This window comes from Herpailurus yagouaroundi, unplaced genomic scaffold (assembly GCF_014898765.1).
Source record: "Herpailurus yagouaroundi ecotype Mexico unplaced genomic scaffold, PumYag 189, whole genome shotgun sequence".
In the NCBI taxonomy this organism is placed as follows: domain Eukaryota; kingdom Metazoa; phylum Chordata; class Mammalia; order Carnivora; family Felidae; genus Herpailurus; species Herpailurus yagouaroundi.
Genome location: NW_024412420.1, coordinates 14,552,299 through 14,572,684, shown reverse-complemented (window position 1 = coordinate 14,572,684; position 20,386 = coordinate 14,552,299). Strand labels below are relative to the sequence as shown.

General features: G+C 57.2%; 1 protein-coding gene across 1 annotated transcript in view; it reads right to left on the bottom strand.

Annotated features, from left to right (window-relative positions):
• Nucleotides 1-181: 181 nt before the first annotated feature.
• The window catches only part of CDC6 (cell division cycle 6), a 45,858-nt gene continuing 25,653 nt past the window's right edge, over nt 182-20,386 (bottom strand). Inside the window, exon 13 of the transcript XR_005797548.1 lies at nt 182-285. The gene's annotated coding sequence lies outside the window, so the exon portion shown is untranslated. The remainder of the gene's footprint in view (nt 286-20,386) is intronic.

Genomic DNA, 20,386 nt, shown 5'->3' with positions numbered 1-20,386 from the left:
GGGGCCTGGGCCCAGAGGGGGTCTGGGTGGTCAGCCCACCCCCCCCCCTTCTGTCCTGGAGCTTCTGTCCAAGGCCAACAGGCTAATCTCAGCCTCCTGGATCCCCCACTCTAGCGGGGGGCCGCGTGGGTTGGGGGAGGTCCCAAGAGCTGGTCCTTCGGTCAAGCAGTTCTGTGAGCTGGCACTTTTCTGGGAAGGTCCAGAGCTGGCCTTCAGGACACCGAAGAGGATGCCTCTCCCAGATGGGCCCTGGCTAGGCGGCTCGGGGGGCCATGTTCTGTGGCACTGCAGAAAAAGGAAAGGCAGGTGAGTGGGCACTGAGGAGCGGGTACACGGGCATTCCCCGTGGAGCTCCCCAACCTGGGCGGCCGGAGATTCTCCCGTGGCACCCGGCTGAGCAGACAGCTGGCACCATGCCTGGCTGGCAGAGACAGCCTGGGAGCAGGGCCCAGACACTGCTGGGGGTGGCAGGATAGCACAGCCAGGCTGGGGAGACGAGGACAGAGCCCAGAGCCACAAAGGGCCTCTCACCCACAGTCCCGAGGGGAAAGGTCAGGGTCTGCCACCCCAGAGGATCCCTGTGGCAGAGGCCAGCAGCTGGGCCTTCCTCCTCCCCCCAGTGCGGGTTACCTGAGGTCAAGATACAAAGAACCTTGTGCCTGAGGGGAGGAGGGTGGGGGAGGAAAAGCCGCTTCCCTAAAGCATTGGCACTTCTCAGAAAAATGACTCCTAGGCCAGGGGGCCCCTCTTATACCACTTCCCCCCAAAATCCAAGCCCCAGCACCCCAGATGGGTTTGTCCCACAGGCCTAGGGAGGAGGCCCGTTGACATACACACAAATAAGGAAACGGGAACCAAGGACTCCTGGGTATCACCTCCAATGCTTACCAGCATGATGGGCCAGGGGTGGGCAGTGTGTAAGAAGGGTAGGGATTGCCCAGGATAGAACCTCCCCAGCCCCAGGCAATGAAACGGTAAGGAAGATTGATGAATTCAAAGTTCACCCTCATAGTCGGTGGCAAAAGCAACATCCCTGGATGGGGTGGGAGGAGGGCACACGATGAAGGACCAGATGCCCGCCCCCCCACCCCACACACACACGTGTGTGTATACAGATCCAAACCCTGTTTGAACAGCTGGGATCAGAAGGGCATGCACAGATAACACCATGGGGCAGAGAGAGGCAGAGATGAACCCAGAGATGCCATGACACAGACAGAAAGGCAGCAACTAGGGAAAAGAGAGAAAGGGGAAAAAGAGAAGCATCCGCAAGAGGATGCTTCCAATCAAATCCACCTGGGGTATAGGATATACTAAAATAAATACATGTACATGGATATATTTCTTTATATACAAATACATATACACATATATATGACATATGTATGGCATTGTATATATGTGAAGACAAAAAAAGACAAAAAGAAACAGCCATTTATTTGTTTTTTAATATTTACTCATTTTTGTGACAGAGACAGACAGAGTGCCAGCGGGGGAGGGGAAAGAGAGAGAGGGACACACAATCCGAAGCAGGTTCCAGGCTCCGAGATGTTAGCACAGAGCCTGATGCGGGGCCCGAACTCATGAACCATGAGATCATGATCTGAACTGAAGTAGGACACTTAACTGAGCCACCCAGGCGCTCCAAAGAAACAGCCTTTTAAAACCACAATGAGAGACACCTGGGTGGCTTGGTGGGTGGAGCATCAGACTTCAGCACAGGTCAAGATCTCTCGGTTTGTGAGTTCAAGCCTCACGTCAAGCTCTGTGCTGGCAGCTCAGAACCTGGAGCCTGCTTCGGATTCTGCGTCTCCCTCTCTCTCTGCCCCTCCCCTGTTCATGTTCTGTCTCTCTCTCTCTCAACATAAATAAACATTTAAATAAGTAAATAAATAACCACAATGAGATATCACCTCAGATCCACCAAGATGACTATAATCAAAAAGAATAAATCTGGCAAGGATATGGAGAAACCGGAACCCTCATACACCTGCTGGAGGGAATGTAAAACAGTACAACCACTTTGGAAAACAATGTGGCAGTTCCTCAAAAAGTTAAACAGAGTTACCTTATGATCCAGCAAGTCCACTCCTAGGTATCTCCCCAAGAGATATGAAAACATAAGTTCACACAAAAACTTGTGCTCAGATGTTCAGACCAGTATTACTCACAATGGCCTAAAAGTAGAACCGACCCAAATGTCTATCAGCTGATGAATGGACAGAGTGTCCATCCACATGCAAACTTAATTCTGCCAGAAAAAGGAATGAAGTAGTGATATATACTACTACAACATGAAAACAGTCATGCTAGTTCTAAAAGGCTACATACGATGATTCCATTTCTATGAAACGCCCAGAATAGACAAATCTATAAAAACAGAAAGCAGACTGCAGTCACCAGGGGCTAGGGGGTGGGTTTGAAGGAAATGGGAGGTGACTGCTGACAGTTAACGGGGTCTTTTTAGAGTGATGAAAATCTTCAAAAATTGATGGTGGGGACATTCACACAACTCTGTGAGTATACAAAAACCACTGTGTTACACACTTTAATGGGTGAATTTTACGGTATACGAATTACATCTCAATAAACCTGTTAAAAAGAAGAAAGGAGGGGCCCCTGACGGGTTCAGTCAGTAGAGCGTGTGACTCTCAACGTCAGGGTCATGAGTTTGAGCCCCACATTGGGGGTAGGGTTTAATTAAAAATAAAAAATAAATATTACACAAAGAAGAAGGGAAGAGAAAAGGAAAGAGAGAAAGAGAAAAAAGGAAAAAGGAAAGAAACAAGGTCACAAAGACCCAAACTAAGGACTGCCTGCATTTCCAACCCCTGTTCCTCCCCCCACCTCCCCCACCAAGCCTAGGCCACACCAGGTTCTAAGCTCCAGGCTCAGACCTAGAATCCAAGGGACATGCACATGGCCAGCGTTTGGCAGAGGACCATGCCTGGGATAGAGGAGTTCCTGCCAAGGCCACAGTGGACAAGGCCAGGACTTTTGGGCCCAGCTGGGCCAAGCTGAGGGAGGGGGAGAGGGGACAGGTACTTGCTAGGGAGGGGGCAGCTCCCCCAGGAGTGGAATCTGGACATTGTTAATGACCATGATTTTTACTGGTACTAATTATGACAACCATAAGGCCTCTCTCCTTACTCCTAAATGAAGTACCCCCTTCTCTCCCCAGGCCCCTGTTGATTCCCTCCCAGGCTGAGAAGGCTGACGTCAGAGGAACAGGGGCCCCACCCATCGGGCCAGCTGCCACCCCAGCCCCCCACACCCCTGTGGGGCCCCACACAACGGGAACTCTTGAGCTGAGGGAGCCAGGCAAGGGAAGGAGGGGTTGGCCGAGCCTCATCAGCGTTGACAGTCAGACACACACACACACACACACACACACACACACACACACACACACACTCCCTCTCTCTCTCTCTCTCTCTCTCTCTCTCTCCTGCAGAAACTCATGCATGCAGGTCTATGGAAAGCATCCGGGTGGGCAAGAGCATGCTTGCACGCCCCAGCCTGTGTGTGTGCGGGCACGCACGTGAAGAGAGGGAACCTGGAGATACCATCTCTCCACACCTGGGCTTCATCACACAATGAACATGGTTCAGGGCTTGTGTGCACGGCCCCAGGACACAGCTCCCCACAGACACACAACCACAGCCCCACAGTTTCCCAAACTGCACATTCCCTGGCCCTCACACAGCCAGGCTGGCCTTTGTACCTGCCTCCCTGGGGGCCCAGCACCCAACACACACTGAGGTGCACCCTCTGACAAATACTCAGGAGGGTTTACGTCCACACAAGGGCCGGCCTCCCTGAGGTGAGGCCCAGGAAGCTGAGGCCCAGAAAGCCATTCACTCTAGACCCCAGGCATTCTGACTCAGCTTTTGGGGCATAGGGGTGGATTCAGTCGGTCCAGTCTGGACCTTCTGCATCCCACCCCTGCCCCCAGAGGACAGATGACTATGCCCACCTTAATGCCTGTGAGGAGTTAGACACGGGACCAAACTTCAAAACCCCCTGCACTCCAAAGCCACACCCCAGTGAGAGACTGGAAGGCCTCCCTCACCCCATGAGAGCCTCACTATCCCTAACCCTGCTCAGCCTGCAAACTCTGGTGCAGAGTTACTCAGCTCCCTGGGGAGGACCTTGAGCCATGGGAGGGGGGTAAAGGTCATGGAAATGAGCCGAGGGCCAGGCTGGCCAGGGAACAGGGATGGGAGAGGGCAGGGATGATGGGGGCTGAGCCAAAGAGCACAGGCCCTGCCTCAGAAGCTCCCTCTGGAGCCATGATCCCTGGGGAGACACCTGGGCCCCAGCTACCTGGACCCAGGGGTAGAGAAGACACCAGCAGAGAACTGAAACCACCAAAGAAAGGGAAAACAAACTACCTACCTCCAACCTCCACCCTCTGCCCACCAGCTCTACTACCCGTGGGCACCCTCCCTCAAGGCAGAGAAAACCACAGGCCCATCCCTCCAATATGCTGAGCCTCGCCTGGGCACAGTCGGAGGGGGTGGGCGCTGGAGTGCCAGCCACCAGCCATGCACCCTGCCCACCGGAGCCTCCCTCACTCCCAAAAAGTGCCAGGGGAAACTCACACCCCTAGAGGAAAAGGCAAGGGCTGGCTGAGCCATGAAGACGGTAGAAAGAACCAGAGGTTTGTAGGGTCAAATCTCAGCTCTGCCACTCTGGGTGACCTTCGGCAAGTCACTTAACCTCTCTAAGCGTCTGTTTACTCACTTGTGAGCTACCCCTCTCAACAACTGGCTGTGTGGTTTCAGACATATGAGTCTGGAAAGCACCTAGCACAGCACTGGGCACACAGGCGGTGCTGGGCAACGGGGCCCCTTTCCCCACACCTCTCACCACACCCGGTGCCTCCCTGGGCCATGTGTCTGCTCTCCCTTCCCTCTTCCCAACCAGGGCTAGTGTCTGTGGACAGGCCCCGGAGAGACAATTACCCATTTTCCAGGGTCTGCTTCCCCCCAGACTGAGAAGAGGGATGTGGGTGAGGGATATTCGGGTGTGGGTGGACGCCCAACCACAGCGCTTTCCCAAATTCCCTTCTTTCATTTCACAAACCAAAAAAGAGAAACCTTTTGGATTTGGGGAGGAGAGGAAGGGAAGAGAAATAGACTATTTCCTTTCCTATCCCCAGAGAAGAGGAGCCAGGGGTCCCCAAACCCAGCTGATCCAGCCTCCCTTCCTCATTGACTCCTTCCTCTCAGCTCCCAGGCTCCTCTGCAACAATGGCTCCCAAGGAACAGAAGGCAGGCAGTCCCAGAGAGGCTGAGAGATAGGGACAGAGACCGGGCAGCTTAAAAGAAGGGGAGATGGGGGTTTTCCTCAGCATTCTAGACAGTCAGTGAATCATAGGCAAATGACACCCAAAGCTCAGCTCAACTTGATGGGGTACCCAGGGGAACACACAGGACATGAACCCTGGTGGAAACAAAGACCTGGACCCTCTGCACCCCCTATCAGATAAGGAGCTGGCAGGGCAGGGCAGGGCAGGACAGGGCGGGACAGGGCAGATTTTAAACCAGAACAGTGGGCTGGAACTATTTATAAACTTTCCAGGAACACACACACACACACACACACACACACACACACACACACAAAGCCACAACTTCTCCCCTCCTCCTAGCTCTTCAGATCTTCAGGCAGGGTCTGGGGAGCAGTGATGATCACTACTCCCTCTTTCCCTTTTCCAAAGGTTCCTCTGGCCAAGGCTCTCACCCCTCTCCTCCAAGTCCACAGTCTGGCCACTCTGGTCCTCTGTTTACCTTTTGCTCACCAGAGTCCCAGCTGCAGGGAGCCAGCAAGGCCAGCCCCACTTTGAAAGAGATCACCAACCCAGGAGGGCCTGGACTATGTCAGGACAGGTACAGGGCACCTCTTCTCTACCAGACCCTTGCAACCCCAGGCCTGCCTCACTAGAGCTAGGACTTGTTTGAAAACCTGCCCCAAACATGTGCAGGCCCTTAGCACATCCTCAGAGGGGATTAGGGGAGGGATGAAGTCCAGCATCTTCCTCTGTATGCTGCCACTGCCCAACTGCCTCAAGATGCAGCACTCAGTCCCAGAAGAGTGGGTCTGATGTCCCCTCAACTTGTGACCCCACCTGGCCCTAGGTTCTGTCCCAGCTACGCAGGGCCACCTGACCTCCAGCAGTGACTGATTACCCAGCAGAAAGGGCAACTGGGTAAGTCCAAACCTAGGACAGGCCAGGTTCTGGGAGGAGGAAATGGTGGTCTCTGTGGGCATGACAGTGCCTCCAACTCCTGCATCCCCAAAGACTGCACCCCAGAGCCCCCTAGGAGACATGCTTGGGACCTCCAAAGCTCAAGGTGGCTGAGCTCCCCCTCTCCTGGAACCCACTGGGTCTTCTTTCAAAGCAGAGAGTAGGTGAAAGGGCAGGGGGCAGCCCAGGCCTCGAGGAGGGAGCAACCTACAGGGAAGGAAGAAAACAGGAAGAGGAAGAGATGAGCCTGCCGAAGCCACAGCCAGACCACAGGAGTGTGTGGACCAAACAAAGGCCCCTCTGTCCGGGCAGGGGACCAAGGGGGCACAGACAAAGGGGACCCCCCCCCAGCTTGGAAACCACCGTCCTTATACCCAGCCTGGCATGGGGCTTTCCCCACCTTCACCTTGGCAGCTGCCCCCTCACCACTTGTCTCCCCACTATACCACGCAGGAAACACTGTTCTCACAATGGGAGCACACACAGCAAGGGTGTGTGTGTGTGTGTGTGTGTGTGTGTGTGTGTGTGTGTGTATGTAAGGCTACAGCAATCCCCACCCTCCGCTATCCCCTCAGCTCTGCCCTAAACCTGAGACTGCCAGATTCTGAATCCTAGGGCAGAAAGTCAGCAGGACATGGTCCTACCAATCCCCTCCCAGCACCCCTCCCTAGGGACCTCGACTGCAGGGAAGCCGGGAACGCCAATCCCCTGCCTCAGGATATCCTCTTGGCTCTGACCCCAGACCAGGCCTGAGTCAGACTGTACCCCGCCCCATACCCCTCCATCCACTGACCCCCCAGGAACTTCCTACTCTGCACCCGCCTACCAGTTGGGGGTTAGAACTAGGGGGAATCTCCTCGTCTCCATCCCTGGCTGAAGAGGGAAACCCACAAGGGGGTGGGAAGAATGGGTCACAAAGTCGTATGGCCTGCCCCTTAAAGCACAGTGCCTTCAGGCTCAGAGAAAGGCTGGTACAGGCTGTGTGCAAGGGTGAGGCAGACCCCCACCTCCCCACCCCCAAACACACACACAACCTGCCCAGAGCCTCCTCCCACTCCAGCTTATACCCCAAGACATCCCAGAAGCTCCCTGGGGAAGGCAATTTCCATGAGAACACAAGATGGGAGAAGGTTCCAAAGGTAAAAGGAGATAGGGAGCAGAGGTCCCACGAACCTCTGCGATGTATCTTTGAGGCAGCACAACCTAGCCTGGAGGGGACAGGACCACACAATCAGTCAGACTCACAGTCAGCCAGTCAAGCACAGCCAGGCACAGTCACGGTCTCCCCAACACTGGGTCTGAGTAGGTGGCTGTGACTCCTTCCCACAGACAGAAGTCTGGGGGGGGGGGGGGGGGGGGGGGCGGTGCCTAGAGGATCTGGAGCATCAGAGACCACACACACTCAGCCTGAAATAGCCCCCAAGGCAGGCCCCCCAAGTCCCTTCCCAACTGTGGCCCTGGGGGGAGGGGCAGCTCCCTCCCCACAAGAACCAGGGTAGTGCCCACGGTGGCTATCTCCATGGCAACCAACAACAAACATCCCTGGAACCACAGTGGGACAGGAAGTGACAGCCACGTGACAGGAAGACTTTTTTTTTCCAGTGTTGGGGGGTGATAAAGATTGTTACCAGCCCCTAGAGAATCAGCTGTCCCTTAAGGTTCCCCCACTTGGAGCTGGAGGGAAGGGGGCCAGCTGGGAGGGTGGCCACCCCCTATCGCAGTGTGTGAGGTTGGTCGCAGGGCTGATGGGCCCTCCCTCCTGGCCTGCCACTCACGGTTCTCCCCCTTGCTCCCCCTCCCCTCCACTTCCTGCCGTGACTAGAGATCAGAGAACTCCCCACCGCAGCTTCCCCTTCTCAAGTCTCGATTCCTGGGCTGGAGGTTTCACCGTGGGCCGAGGGGCAGAAGGAAGGAGGGCTGGGGATCTGCGGTAGGACCCAGGGGACAGAGGCTCTGGGGGAGGAGCCGGGAGGGAGCCACTCCTAGGTAGGTGTGTACACACAGGCACACAGAGAGTGGGTCACGGTGACACACGGCGGCGGCCGGCAGGGCGCTGTGACACACGGAGACTGCCTGACCTCAGGCAGCTCTGGGGGGAGGGGAGCAGAGCCATTGGATACAGCCCGCACACCCCACTCCAGCCTGTCCTGAGCCTCTGGGTTCATCTCAGGCAGCTACTGGCCGCCAGACAGGCGAGATCCCAACTGTACCCAGCCCCCACCGCCTCTCCCCAGCCTTTTGTGCTCAGGAATCCCCCTCCCTGCTCCAAGGTGCCCGCCCAGACGAGGGCACCTTGGTGGAAGGTGGGGGGAAAGGACCCTCCCTCCACCCTCCTCCCCTTCTCTGCAGATGTCCCAGACTATATTTAGCCCAAACCGGGCGGCCAGCCAGACCCAGACTCCCCACTGGTCGGGAGCTGAGCTCCCAGTTTTTATGCAATTAAAACATTAACCGAGAACCACCCCCATCCACAACCCCCATGCCCCCCAGCCCTCCCTGAGCAACAGAGCTCAGTTAACTTAAACAAGGGCAGCTCAGCTCTGCAGCCTGTGAAGGGGATGGGGGGGGGGGTCACTGGGCAAACAGCAATAAACTCATTCCTTTGCCCATCTCCCAGGCCCTGCCCCCACAGGCAGGATTGGGACATCATCCTTGAGATCAGGTTGACACTTGCAGAGGGGGTGTGGGGGGGTAGGCTTTCCTTATTCCGGCCGGAAGGCAAAGGCATATCCAGTGGGGGGGGGGGGGTTGCCTGGTTGCAGAAATTCCACCTGTCATTTTGTAGCCCCCTTCCATGGCCGGCTCCAGTTACAGCGCTGGGGGTTGGCAACAGGTGCTGGCCAGGCTGGCAGCAGTCTAATCCCCCATCCGCTCCCGGGGCTGACAGTGGTGCCTAGAGGTCCCGGCAGGGGCCAAGCAGGCAGGATGCTGGGTAGAAGAAGGAGGCATCACTGCCAGGCAGGTAGGGGGCAGCCCAAGGCCCTTCTGTAAACGTGGCTCCCTAGACTCTGTGATGTGTGTTGGAGGGTCTAGAGAAGGCAGGGAAACCTTAGTTCCATAGCACCTATTTCATTTCCCCATGATGCCAGGCAGGCGGGCTACAGTGTGGGAGGTCTGTCTGCCTGCCTCTTCCTCCTCCTCCTCTCCAAATTCCAGGAACAGGCAAGGGAGGCTCCAGTTGCGGAGAGAGAGAGGGAGAGAAAGCAGGCGGTCCCAACTGGTGGGGGGGGGGGGGGGGGGGGGGGGCGGGGGCCGGCGGGGACTGGAGCGGGAGGCAAGATCCAGACAAGCAAGAGACACCCACACCCAAGCCAGACGGGGGACAGACACACCGACGCTGACACATTCTCACACTCTGGGCCTGGTCCCTGCACACCACCCACCCTGCAGGGACACCCAGACACTCTCAGCCAATCCTGCCAATCCCCAGAACACTCCCTGGACACACACGGAGATCCAGGCCCTCGCCCCCACCCTCTATCCCCTACAAACCGTGTGGGCTCTAGACAGCAGCCAGAGGGTGGAGAGGGGAATGGAGGGAAGAAAGACAGCAGGCATCAGAGAGGATGTGCGGCCAAAGCCCTGGGAGCTGAGGTATCAGTTGCCACACGCCTTTCCCAAAACCCAGTAAGTCAAGACAACCCTGGTCATCTTGCCAGGGACCCTGCCAGCTTCCCACACTCCCAAAACCACTGCCACCAGAAAGGGGCGTGGGGCACTGGGCAAGTGGAGATTACCATGTTCATTCGTCACAGGGATAGGATTACCTTCCCTAGATGCCCATCACCATAGATCCCAGACACTACTCCTAAACAGACCTCCAGAAAGGCCCAAACACACCCATCCCTCAGCTCAGCCCAGGTCAGGCCCTGCCCTGCCCAGCCTATGCTGCCCAAAGCGCAGGGAACCAGGCACTGAGGTTTATATTTTGGAGCAGGCCGCACCCTCACGTCACACAGTTCTGAGGACTACCCCACTAAAGAACCTAGAAGTCTGAGCAAGAAGTGGGTTGGGGGGAAAGGTCCTAGAGGGCAGAGCCAGCTTCTAAGACCAAAGGATTTAGGGAGGAGGAGCCAATTAACCGAGGTCTGGGTCAATCCCCCCAAAACAGACTTGAAGTGCCACTCAGACAATGTCCTCTACCCCACACTAGACAGAGTGGCAGGAACCGCGTCATGGCACATGTGGGTGACTGTGCCCAGAGGGGGAGGCACAGGGGTGATCAGGATGGGGCTGCCCACAGCTAGCTTCCTGCCAGGCTGCCACATGGCTGGGAGTAGGAGGTGGACCAGAGAAGTGTCCCAGAATGGTAGCAGGGGCATTTAGGGTCAAATTAAGGATGGAGATTGAGAGGTGATAGGAGGAGGTGGCCAGGATTAAGCCATTCCAAACCCAGGGTCTTTTCAGAACTGCTACCTCATCTGCACTGCCCTCACCAGTCTGGTGGGGAAACTCCTGCATGGACCATTTCATGCACATTCACTCACACCCTCAAAGTCCAAATCTAAGATCCTCAGCTCCCAAGGGCCTACCCCAGTCTGACCCTAGTGACTGCTCGGTCTCAGGACCAACGTAGCCCAGACTCCCACACAGAACTGATGTCCCAGCCCCTCCCAGTACACTAACACCCTTCATAGTCAGAAACCCCCAGACCCCCCCTTTCCTCCAGCTCCAAATACTCTTTCTCTTGTTCTTCCCCCAGACTCATCTCCACCCCCAACAGGGGGAAGCCCCAAGGTGTCAAGCCACCCCCGCTCCAATCTGGGTCTTCCCCAACCCAGCCTCCCCATCAAGCACAAGGCCCTGAAGGAGTGCTTGGCGCTCAAGCCCACTTTGTAGCAAGACCTGGTGCCTTTACTGAACCACTTCCCTAGAACAACCCTGCCCTATGACCACTGCAGCCAGGGAAAGGGACAAGAGACATCCCTGAATCTCCCACCCAGGAAACTGGAGGAGGGATGGTGGTCAGGAGCAAAAGTGAGGGGGAGTTAGCAGAAGGGGGTGGGGAAGTGGGGGAGTGTTCTCAGGAATAGTCCCTCTAAGAACATATACACACACACATGTGCACACAGCCCACAGGCAGAAAGCAATCTGGTAGAAGGAGCTGGCACCAGCTGAATGCTGAGGGTACCCCATGCCAGCACATGGGCATCCTATCCAAGACAGGATGGACAGAGGCAGAGAAACATCTTCAAGGCTGTGGGGCTTTTCTTGTCTGATTTCCATAGGAGTCGGTCCCCATCCCCAGCCTAGCACACTGGTGGCCTGCTGCCCTTCCCACTGAGCAACTTGACAATAGGGCAGTGCCCAGAGAGGAGAAGGGGCATAGCCAAGCTGATTTTCCAGCACCCCCCCCCCACATCCACATCTGGCTAGCAGCTTCTCCTCCTCGTGGGTGGCACCAGGTCCCAGACACCCTCTGCAGAGCAAAGACAACCAGTCCATTCCGTCCTCCCCTCACCCCAAAAAGCTTCCATAACCCCGTGGTAGCACTAGATCCAGAGACCTCCCTCCTGGTACTGCACTGACTCCCTTACCCAATTCGATCGGCTCCCCTCACTCCACGGGGGACACCAGCTGAGCGGGCCCCGCCCCCCAGCCGCCTGCTCCGGTGGGGGTGGGCCTCCGGGCTGATTCTCCCCAAACCACAGGGCAGCTCAGATAACAGGAGGAAAAGGAGGGGGCTAGTCCGTTGGGCATCCGATCTCTCCCCAAACAGGTTTGAAAGTCTTTCTGTTTTGTTTGTTTTTGAAGAGGAAAGCAAGAGGGAGTAGGAGTTCCCAGCGGCAGTTCTGCCACAGCTCGGGCGCCGGGGACACGCGCGGCAGACCGCCCCAGATGCCTCACGGCTGCGCGCGAACACTCGGGCGCAGACAGACGCACAGATTGGACTCCCCGACCCTGGGCACGGCGGCGGCGGGGTAGGAAGCCCAGGAAACCCCGGGTTCCCGTCCGAACCCGCCCAGCACCAGGTCCCCGCCTGCAGCTCCTATCAGGGACAGGCCAAGGGGCCCCGGTGCCCGCGGGAGCTGGGGGCTCTCCAAAATCCCCGGGGCAGAGGTTACCTCGCAGCGGGAGGAAGCAATCCGTCCAGAGCGCCCGCGGGCTCGGCGTCTGCCCTGACCCTGCGCCTCGGTGCTGTTAAGCGTCAGGGGTACGGGATCCCAGGAGAGGAGCAGTCTGGGGGGCCGCGGCTCAGGGGCGCGGGGCGAAGGCAGCGGCCATGGCGAGTCACGTGCGGAGGCTGAAACTTTACCCGGAGCCCCAGACTAGGGGGGCGGAGGGTACGGAGCAGGAGGGGCGGCCCTCTCCCCCACCCAGACCCGCCTCTGCCCGCCCACCGACCTATCACCAGCCAGGGGCGGGCCTGTGGGATCACGCCCCCCCGCCCCTCCTTAACAGACCCGGAGAAGGGCGAGTCTTAAAGGAGACGCGCCTAGCTAAAGGCTGGACCGTGGGAATCTGGGAGAATTCCCTCCCTCTGCCCCAAAAGGAGAGATTCTGAGAGGGCAGGAGGAGTTCTGCGGAAAGAATGGAAAGAGGACTCTGCCGAGAAAGGACAGCAGTGTGTGGTATCACACTCCCTTGCCCCCAATCACACGTACCAACACTCGCAGAGGCACAGATCACACACACGCCCAACACCTAAACCGGGGAAGACAGCATAATATAGAAGTGAATATAGTGACTCTGGCCCTAGATATTAAGCCCCTAACTCCTATAGTTATAATCCTTCTCTGGGGATCAATTGGAACTCAGAGCTGTGCGACCTTGAATAAGTCGCTTCCTTTCTCTGAATCTTAATTTTCCCATCTGAAAAAAAAAAAGGAAGTGCAAGAGTAGGTATACCTCCCTCGAGTAATGACTCCTCTCCTCTTCCCCCAAACACCTCTCCAGTTCGAGCAGGTCTGAGGAACTAGAGCCCAACCTAACCCCTCAGCATCTCCTTGCCAAGTACCCTTCCCCCACAAGGGCAGTGGCCTTTGGATCTTCCAAGAACCAACCAGGGGGCGCCCAGGAGCACCCCTCAGTGCTAGAGGACTCTCAGACTCCAGCTTCTCTCTCCTGGCCCAGTCTGGAGGAGCCAGAAGAGCTCTCGTTCTTGCTCTAGCGGGGCAAGATCTGAATCACTCTCCATCTGCAGAGACCCCAGTTCCCAGCACAGCCACAGGCCCCCTTCGAGCCTGCTGCTCCGTTTGGAAGGATCACGTCCCCACCTGTAGCAGCCTACTGGGGGGAAGCAAAATCATTAAGGAACAACACCACGCCCCTCCCCGGTCAGAGAAGTGGCCACAAGTGCCCCCACAGGACGTCCCAGTGGAAGGGGAAGTGTCACACTCCCAGGCCTCCACCCCAGTGAGGAAGACTCTCAGCCTGACCCGGCTGGCAAAGCTCTCAAAGCCACCGGCCCGACGGCCCCCGCTTTACAGAAGAGGAACAGGAGGTCGGGAGTGGACACAGGGTTCTGTCCACCATCACACCGGCTGCACAGCTGGGTGGAGAATCGGAGTATCTGATTGTTCCCTCCAGCTTTAGCCCCCCAGCCTTGGTAAAGTAGGACAAGCCTGGTCGGTGGGATGATCTGCTCTGAGGTCCGGCACAGGGACAGGGCGCTGGGGCAGCGCTTCCCCAGGCCCCTTCCCGCCCTCCAGGCCCGGCTGTCTCTCGCTCTCGTGCTCTCGTCTGGATTTCCGTCCACCGGTGCGAAACGCCCGCCCAGCCCCTCCCGTCCTGTCCCGTCCAGATCCATCCGCAAACATGCGCTCAGCGGGCAGGAATGCGCCAATGGCTCCCAGATGTGGACGCCGACGCTTAACCCCTTCCCCCCCCACCCCCCCCCCCCCACACCGCCCAGGCCTTCCAGCCTGAGCCTAACCAGCAGCAGGGGGCGTTGCCCCGGGTGAGACCAGTTTGGGAGGGGGCTCAGCGCCAGCCACCCCTATCCCACACAGGCTCTTCCTGCCCTAGATTTTGCCAGTATCCCTTCTAGCTAAAGCTATGGACACAAAAATGCAAGTGTGCATAAACACGGGTACACTGCCTCCCACGAAGAAAGGCCTTCACATATACGTGCCAGCACACAGGGTCAGGTACATTCGTGCACACTGAGATTCAGATGTGTAAACGCACATGCAGGACCCCCATATATGCACACCCACATGCATATTCAGAGCACACATGTATCCACATCCTTGAGTCAAACAGAACATGCACATATAAGACAGGCATTTGGGCATGCACAAGGTCATGAGGCAGTGTGGGGCACACTCCTGAACAGACACGGCGGTAGGCCCATGTGCAGATGGAGGAAGAAATTCATGCACCCACACATCCACTCCCCACAGGGGGCCAGACACTCATGCACAGAAGACTGGCCCCAGATGTACAAGCACACAGCCCACAGGCCTTTGGGGCACTTTCCCCCTGTCCAGGGCACCCAGTACTGCCTGTCCAGGCTCTAGTCCTACCCAGGCTTGACTCCAGGAAACAGGAGAGGTCCCCAGGTGGGAGGCCAGGAGTCTTCAAGCTGCAGCAGCTGAACTCCAGCTGTGCCGTACCCCCAGCAGGGTCCCCACCCCCACCCTGCAGGGACCCTACACAGGAGGGGAGAAAAGTGCAGTAGGCAGCAGGAGACTATCAGACTGAGAAAAGCCACAGGCCAGGGGGCTCCTCACTCTTTAGGAAAGACACTCCTTCTTGGGGCCTGCCCTTCCCGTCCTGTATACAGAAGGCAATGGGCTGGGGAAGAAGTCTGAGCCACTGTTTTCCCAAGACAGGGATATCTCTCCAAAGGGAAACCCTAGAGAGCCCGCAGCGCTCAAAGGAGATACAAAATAGCCCTGAGACCCCCCCCCCCCCCCAGGAAGGCCCACAATTCCAGCAAAACAAGGCCTCCCTCTCACAGCCGGTGGGGAGCTCCTATTCAAGAATAGCACCACACTGGTAGTGAGTGAGAAGAGACTACCTGGATGCAGGCGGTGTGGGAAATGTCTGCTGGAACCAGCCCAGCCCCTGACTCCTCTTCCCCTCCCTGGCTGCCCTCCGCCCCCCTCATCCCTGGGGGAGCTCCTCCCACAAGCACGCTCACTTCCCCACTCCCTCTGATTCGAACTGAAGGGTAATCTGGGGCACGGCTCCTGTTTCCATTGTGCAGATGAGGAGACTGAGGTACTAAAAGGAAATTGTCTTGCTCAAGGTCATACAGCTTGCCAGCGGCAGAGCTAAGATTCTGACCCACAGGCCCCTTCTCAACCGCCCCCCCCTTCACTCCGAATCAAACATTTCCACTCAGTACCACGCTGCTTCCTTCTTTATCCCCTCAATAGAGCACATGGGACAAACACCAGAGCTGCAGGGTGGTGGATAGGGCCAGGACATGCCAGAGAGAGATCAGAGAAGACACCGGAGGCTACATACATGGTCCCCCAACCCCACCCCAAGCATGGTGCCCACCTGCCCAGCAGGCACAGCCCGGTGACTCAGCTGCATCCGGGGGAGATGCCAGGGCAGTGACTCACCTACCGAGAAGAGCTGAGCCTGGCACCTTGCCAGCCCCAGGACAGAAGTGACTTAGTCACCAAGACTGTGATGCCCAGCAGGCACAGCCCAGGGATTGGGGACAGAGGCAGGCTGTGTCCTCCATGGTTACATGCGCCCCCTGGCGAAGAACAGGCATCCTAGGGCTAGCCACAGCTGTACCCGCCCCTGTCCCCTCATCACTGCCCACCCCCAGCTTGCCAGGCCCTGTTCTAGTGCAGACAAGTTCTGTGAGACCCCTAGGCTGCCCTGCCCCCCTGCAGCCTGCCCCCTGCCATCATTCACCACCCACTCTCCCACCAGCCCCACCTCCTCCTGCCACCCAAGTCGTACCCAGGCTGTGCGGCTCCTTTAACATGTCCTGGCAGCACCTCCTGCCCCCACAGCCCCTCTCCACCCCCAACACACACACACATGCAGTCACACACACTTCTGCCAGCCCTGCTTCTGCCAGCAGCTGCTGAAGCTGTTGAACAGGAGGGGAATCAGGAGGGTGGGGTGTAGGGATTGGGTTACCAGAGGCTGATGGGGTGGGCTGTCACCCAATCCCTCCCCAGCTAGTCCCCCCCCCCCCCCCCATCTCCCTTACCCACCTGCTTCCCCCCACCTCTGGCTGGCAGCCTCCTGCTCTCTAAGGCCCTCCACCCCCACTCCACCCAAGCTAGAAAATAAATGGTCAAGGGTATTTGTCATGCTAAGGCCAGCCCAGTATATGAGAGAAAGAGAGAGAATGAGAGGGACAGAGGCAGCGATGGACAGAAAGAGTAATTCCTGTGCTCAGCGCTCTAGCTACAGCCACTAGGTGTGTATATCACTGTGTATGTGTAGCCAGAAGAGGACTGGGTAACTCTCCAAGTCCCAGGAGGATGGGGGGGGGGGGGGGGGCCCAAGGGGAATGGACTGGCTGAACAACCTCAATCCATTTGCACTACTGATTTCTCACACACTGCAGCAGGCCTGAAGGCAGGCAGGAGTGGGGGGGGGGGCAGGATAAATCAGCCCCCAGAGACATAGAGACTGAATGGAGAGGGGGGAGGGGTGCCTGCACCACAATTTGTGGCCCACTGTGCCAGGCTTGGTGGGGAGGGGTTAGGCAACAGAGGAATAAGAGACAGAGTGGCAGGAGGCAGAGTGGGGGAGGAAATGTTGGATTCAAGCCCACCTGGAACACCTCCTTCCAGCTGGATCTGAGGCTGATTGAAAGAAAGAAGGTGGGGGACAGAAGCACCACGTTTGACTCCATAGGCAGGGCCCTGAACAACTCCAGGGGGCACCATTCACAGTCTTTGTGCAACATGGTGGCCCTGGGGGTGAGACTGAGACCGGAGACTGAGTCCTGAGGGACCGCAACTCTCTCCTGAACTTTCTCCTCCCAAAGCTCAACCAGGTGCTCTGCCCCCAGGCCTTGGAGGAGGGCTCACTTCTGACTTGTGGCTGGAAGCCTCTGGTAATCTACCCACTCTTCTGCCTGTGCCCCTCCTTTCTTGAGGGCACTGGCAAACAACCAGGATGACCTCCGTGGGGCCGGATGGGGGCTCTGGAGAGCCTGCAAAACTCCCGTCCTTGGTCTATCCTTAGCTCATCTCAGGACTGCGGGCAAATCCGGGGCTTCTCTGGGTCTCTAAGGTGGAGTGAGACTGGATGCCCCTTCCCTGAGGTGTCTCTAAGCCCAGACTCGCCAGCCTGTGAGCCTGTTGGCAGATGCCCAGGACCTCGATCCACACCAGTGGCCACAGGCCACCTAAACAAACCCCAACCCTGACCTCCTTCCAGCCTGGACACAGGCTCTCTCCACATAGTGGAGACTTCTAAACAAACCAAGCTGGGGTTTACGGGAGACGGTGCATAAACAAGCAGAGAAGGAAACAACCAGGTCCTCCTTGCTGCAGCAGGGGAGGGAGACACAACCAGGTGTGGTGAGGGACCCTGAAGAGAGAAGATGGGTGCAAGGGGTCCCAGTGCAGCCAGATGACTGCTTGAATGTCCTAGTGCAAGGAATATCCTGCCCCCACCCCAGGCCTGTTTGCTCCTCCACAAGGGGGAGGGATTGTCTAAGTGGTCTTTAATGCCCTTTCAGGGTTCTAAGTCTAGCAGGACAGAGAACCCGCCAAGGGGTGCCCAGTATTCCTCATCCCAGCCCAGCCCATCTACCTGGGTCAGGACCCTCTCTGCCAGACCCTGCCCCAGCCCAATGCGTGCCTCTCTGCCCTGTCTGCTGCCCCTCTGGCTCTTCCTCACTCCTCCGCCTGCCTGCTTACCCTCACCTTGGCCAGCCCCTCTGCTGCCCCGTGCTTTTCTGCACGTCCCTCCTGCCAGGGGACAGACCGACTAAAAATAGTCCCTGCAGCCTTTCTCGCCCACAGCTGCCCAAAGAGCAGGAAATGAGGGGGGGCAGGGAGGCCCGTGTCCTGCTCTCCCCCACAAACTCCCAGCTCCAAACCAAGTCCAGGACTCCAGCCTGGGGAGAGTGCCAACCTGGCCATCTCAGGGGCATCCCACACCCCTTCCCTAGGGGAGAGGCCTGCCCATAAGTGCCTGCCATCCTAGAGCTGTCCCTGCCCTCCGAGAGGAGAGCGGAGGCAAGCAGTCTAGAGGGAAACCTTCCCAATTTCTGACAAATCAGTGCCAACCACATTGTGGGCACCGAGAGGGCAGGGCCTGGCTCCACTGACTGGTCTTTTGAGGGCAGAGGGAATTGGCATGGGGAAGTTTGTGCTGGTTTCCTTCATCCTGGCCCAGCTGGAGAGAAGACAAAATAGTGCCCCAGCCTTAATTATGCTAATCCTCTGCTCCCCAAAATGTGTGGGTACAGACATAGGGGTTTCAATGGCCACCCCCAGATACCATGAGAAAAAAAGCTTGAAAGAATAGCAGAAGATCTGGGCTGCCCACATGTAAAGATGAAAGCCTGGAGGCGAGAACAGGCCATGCCTTCCAGGCAGGGCATGTGTTGCCCCCAAGCTGAGTCAGAGGTTGGGAGGGAGGAGTTGGGGTACACAGTGCCAGGGGCTGTGGTGCCCCCACCCCTATCCCACTTGGGATTCTTGACACCTCCCAGCCCAGGGAGAAGGCCCTCCCCACACAGGAGGAAGGAAACCAGCTTAGCGACTCTCTGGAGGCCTGAAGGACAGCCCTGCACCAGGAGGCAGGCGGGAAACCCAGGAGTCCTGGCGCCCAGCCCAGAGAGTGAATGAGAGAAATACCTTGGAGGGGAGGAAACAGCCCAGAGTGAGGCAGACACATGGTGCCCCCAGCAGCTCCCAGATGTGACCCATAAGGGGGAACTGGCCAAAGGGGCTGGATGGGGAAAGTGAACACATTTCCAAACAAGAAGAGAAGAAAACAGGGCCATGAGAATGGGGGAGGGGGCAGAGCCAGCCTGGCCCTCACCTGCTGTCCTCTCCTCCAGGTCACGGTCAGAGATAGTGTCATTTAGGCCACCAAAGATCAAAGAGGTCCTGGGGTCCTGGGTGGATTCCCCCCTCCCCTAATCTTCATTCCTAGCCTCCTCTGGCACCCCTTCCCCAGGACCAAGCCAAGCCGGGAGTCCGCAGGACCAAGGTGGTGCCTGGGAGGCCTGGACAGTGCCAGGGGCAGCCCTCATACCATCCTCCCACTGGCTTCCCTCCCGCCTGCTCTCAGCCGCCACACATATCTCAGCTGTCCAATCCGATTAGGGCCCCTGTCCAGTGAGCCGGACAAGGAGGCCACTGGGCAGGGGAGAGACGGGGACAAGGACGCTGAGCAGGCATGGCAGAAGGAAGGTGGAGACGGGGCTCAGGGGAGAAGATGTGGAGCCCCAGAGGAAGAAAAGCCTAGTAGAGAGATCTGTCCTCTCTGACCACAGGCTCTCTGGCAACAGCCACCACCGGCATTAGGGTAATTCTGCAGCCCCTAGGGCAATAGCCTGCCTGATTCCACCATCCCCCAGAAGGGCAAGGATTGGGGCGAGGGAAAGCCAAAGCAGAGAGACTGACCTAGATTTAGGAACAGAATCCCATCTTAGAACCCCCACTCCCACCCCAGCGGAAACTACCATTTGCACTGGGTTTTAGAATACACTGTCTTATGGGGCCTTTATGGAGGTGTCCCTATCAGGCAAGCGGGGCTTGCTACCAATAGCCATTTTTATTTTTTATTTTAAAAAAAAATTTTTTTTCAACGTTTTTATTTATTTTTGGGAAAGAGAGAGACAGAGCATGAACGGGGGAGGGGCAGAGAGAGAGGGAGACACAGAATCGGAAACAGGCTCCAGGCTCTGAGCCATCAGCCCAGAGCCCGACGCGGGGCTCGAACTCACGGACCGCGAGATCGTGACCTGGCTGAAGTCGGACGCTCAACCGACTGCGCCACCCAGGCGCCCCATAATAGCCATTTTTTCAAATGAAGAAACTGAGGGAGATAGTCTGAGACATTAGTGTGCTGTCTTCCTTGTATTAGCCTCACTGAAATAAATTCCCTTCTTTGTCAAAGAAAGAAAAAAAGGAAGGAAGGAAGGAAGGAAGGAAGGAAGGAAGGAAGGAAGGAAGGAAAAGAAAGGAAAGAAAGGAAGGAAGGAAGGAAGGAAGGAAGGAAGGAAGGAAGGAAGGAAGGAAG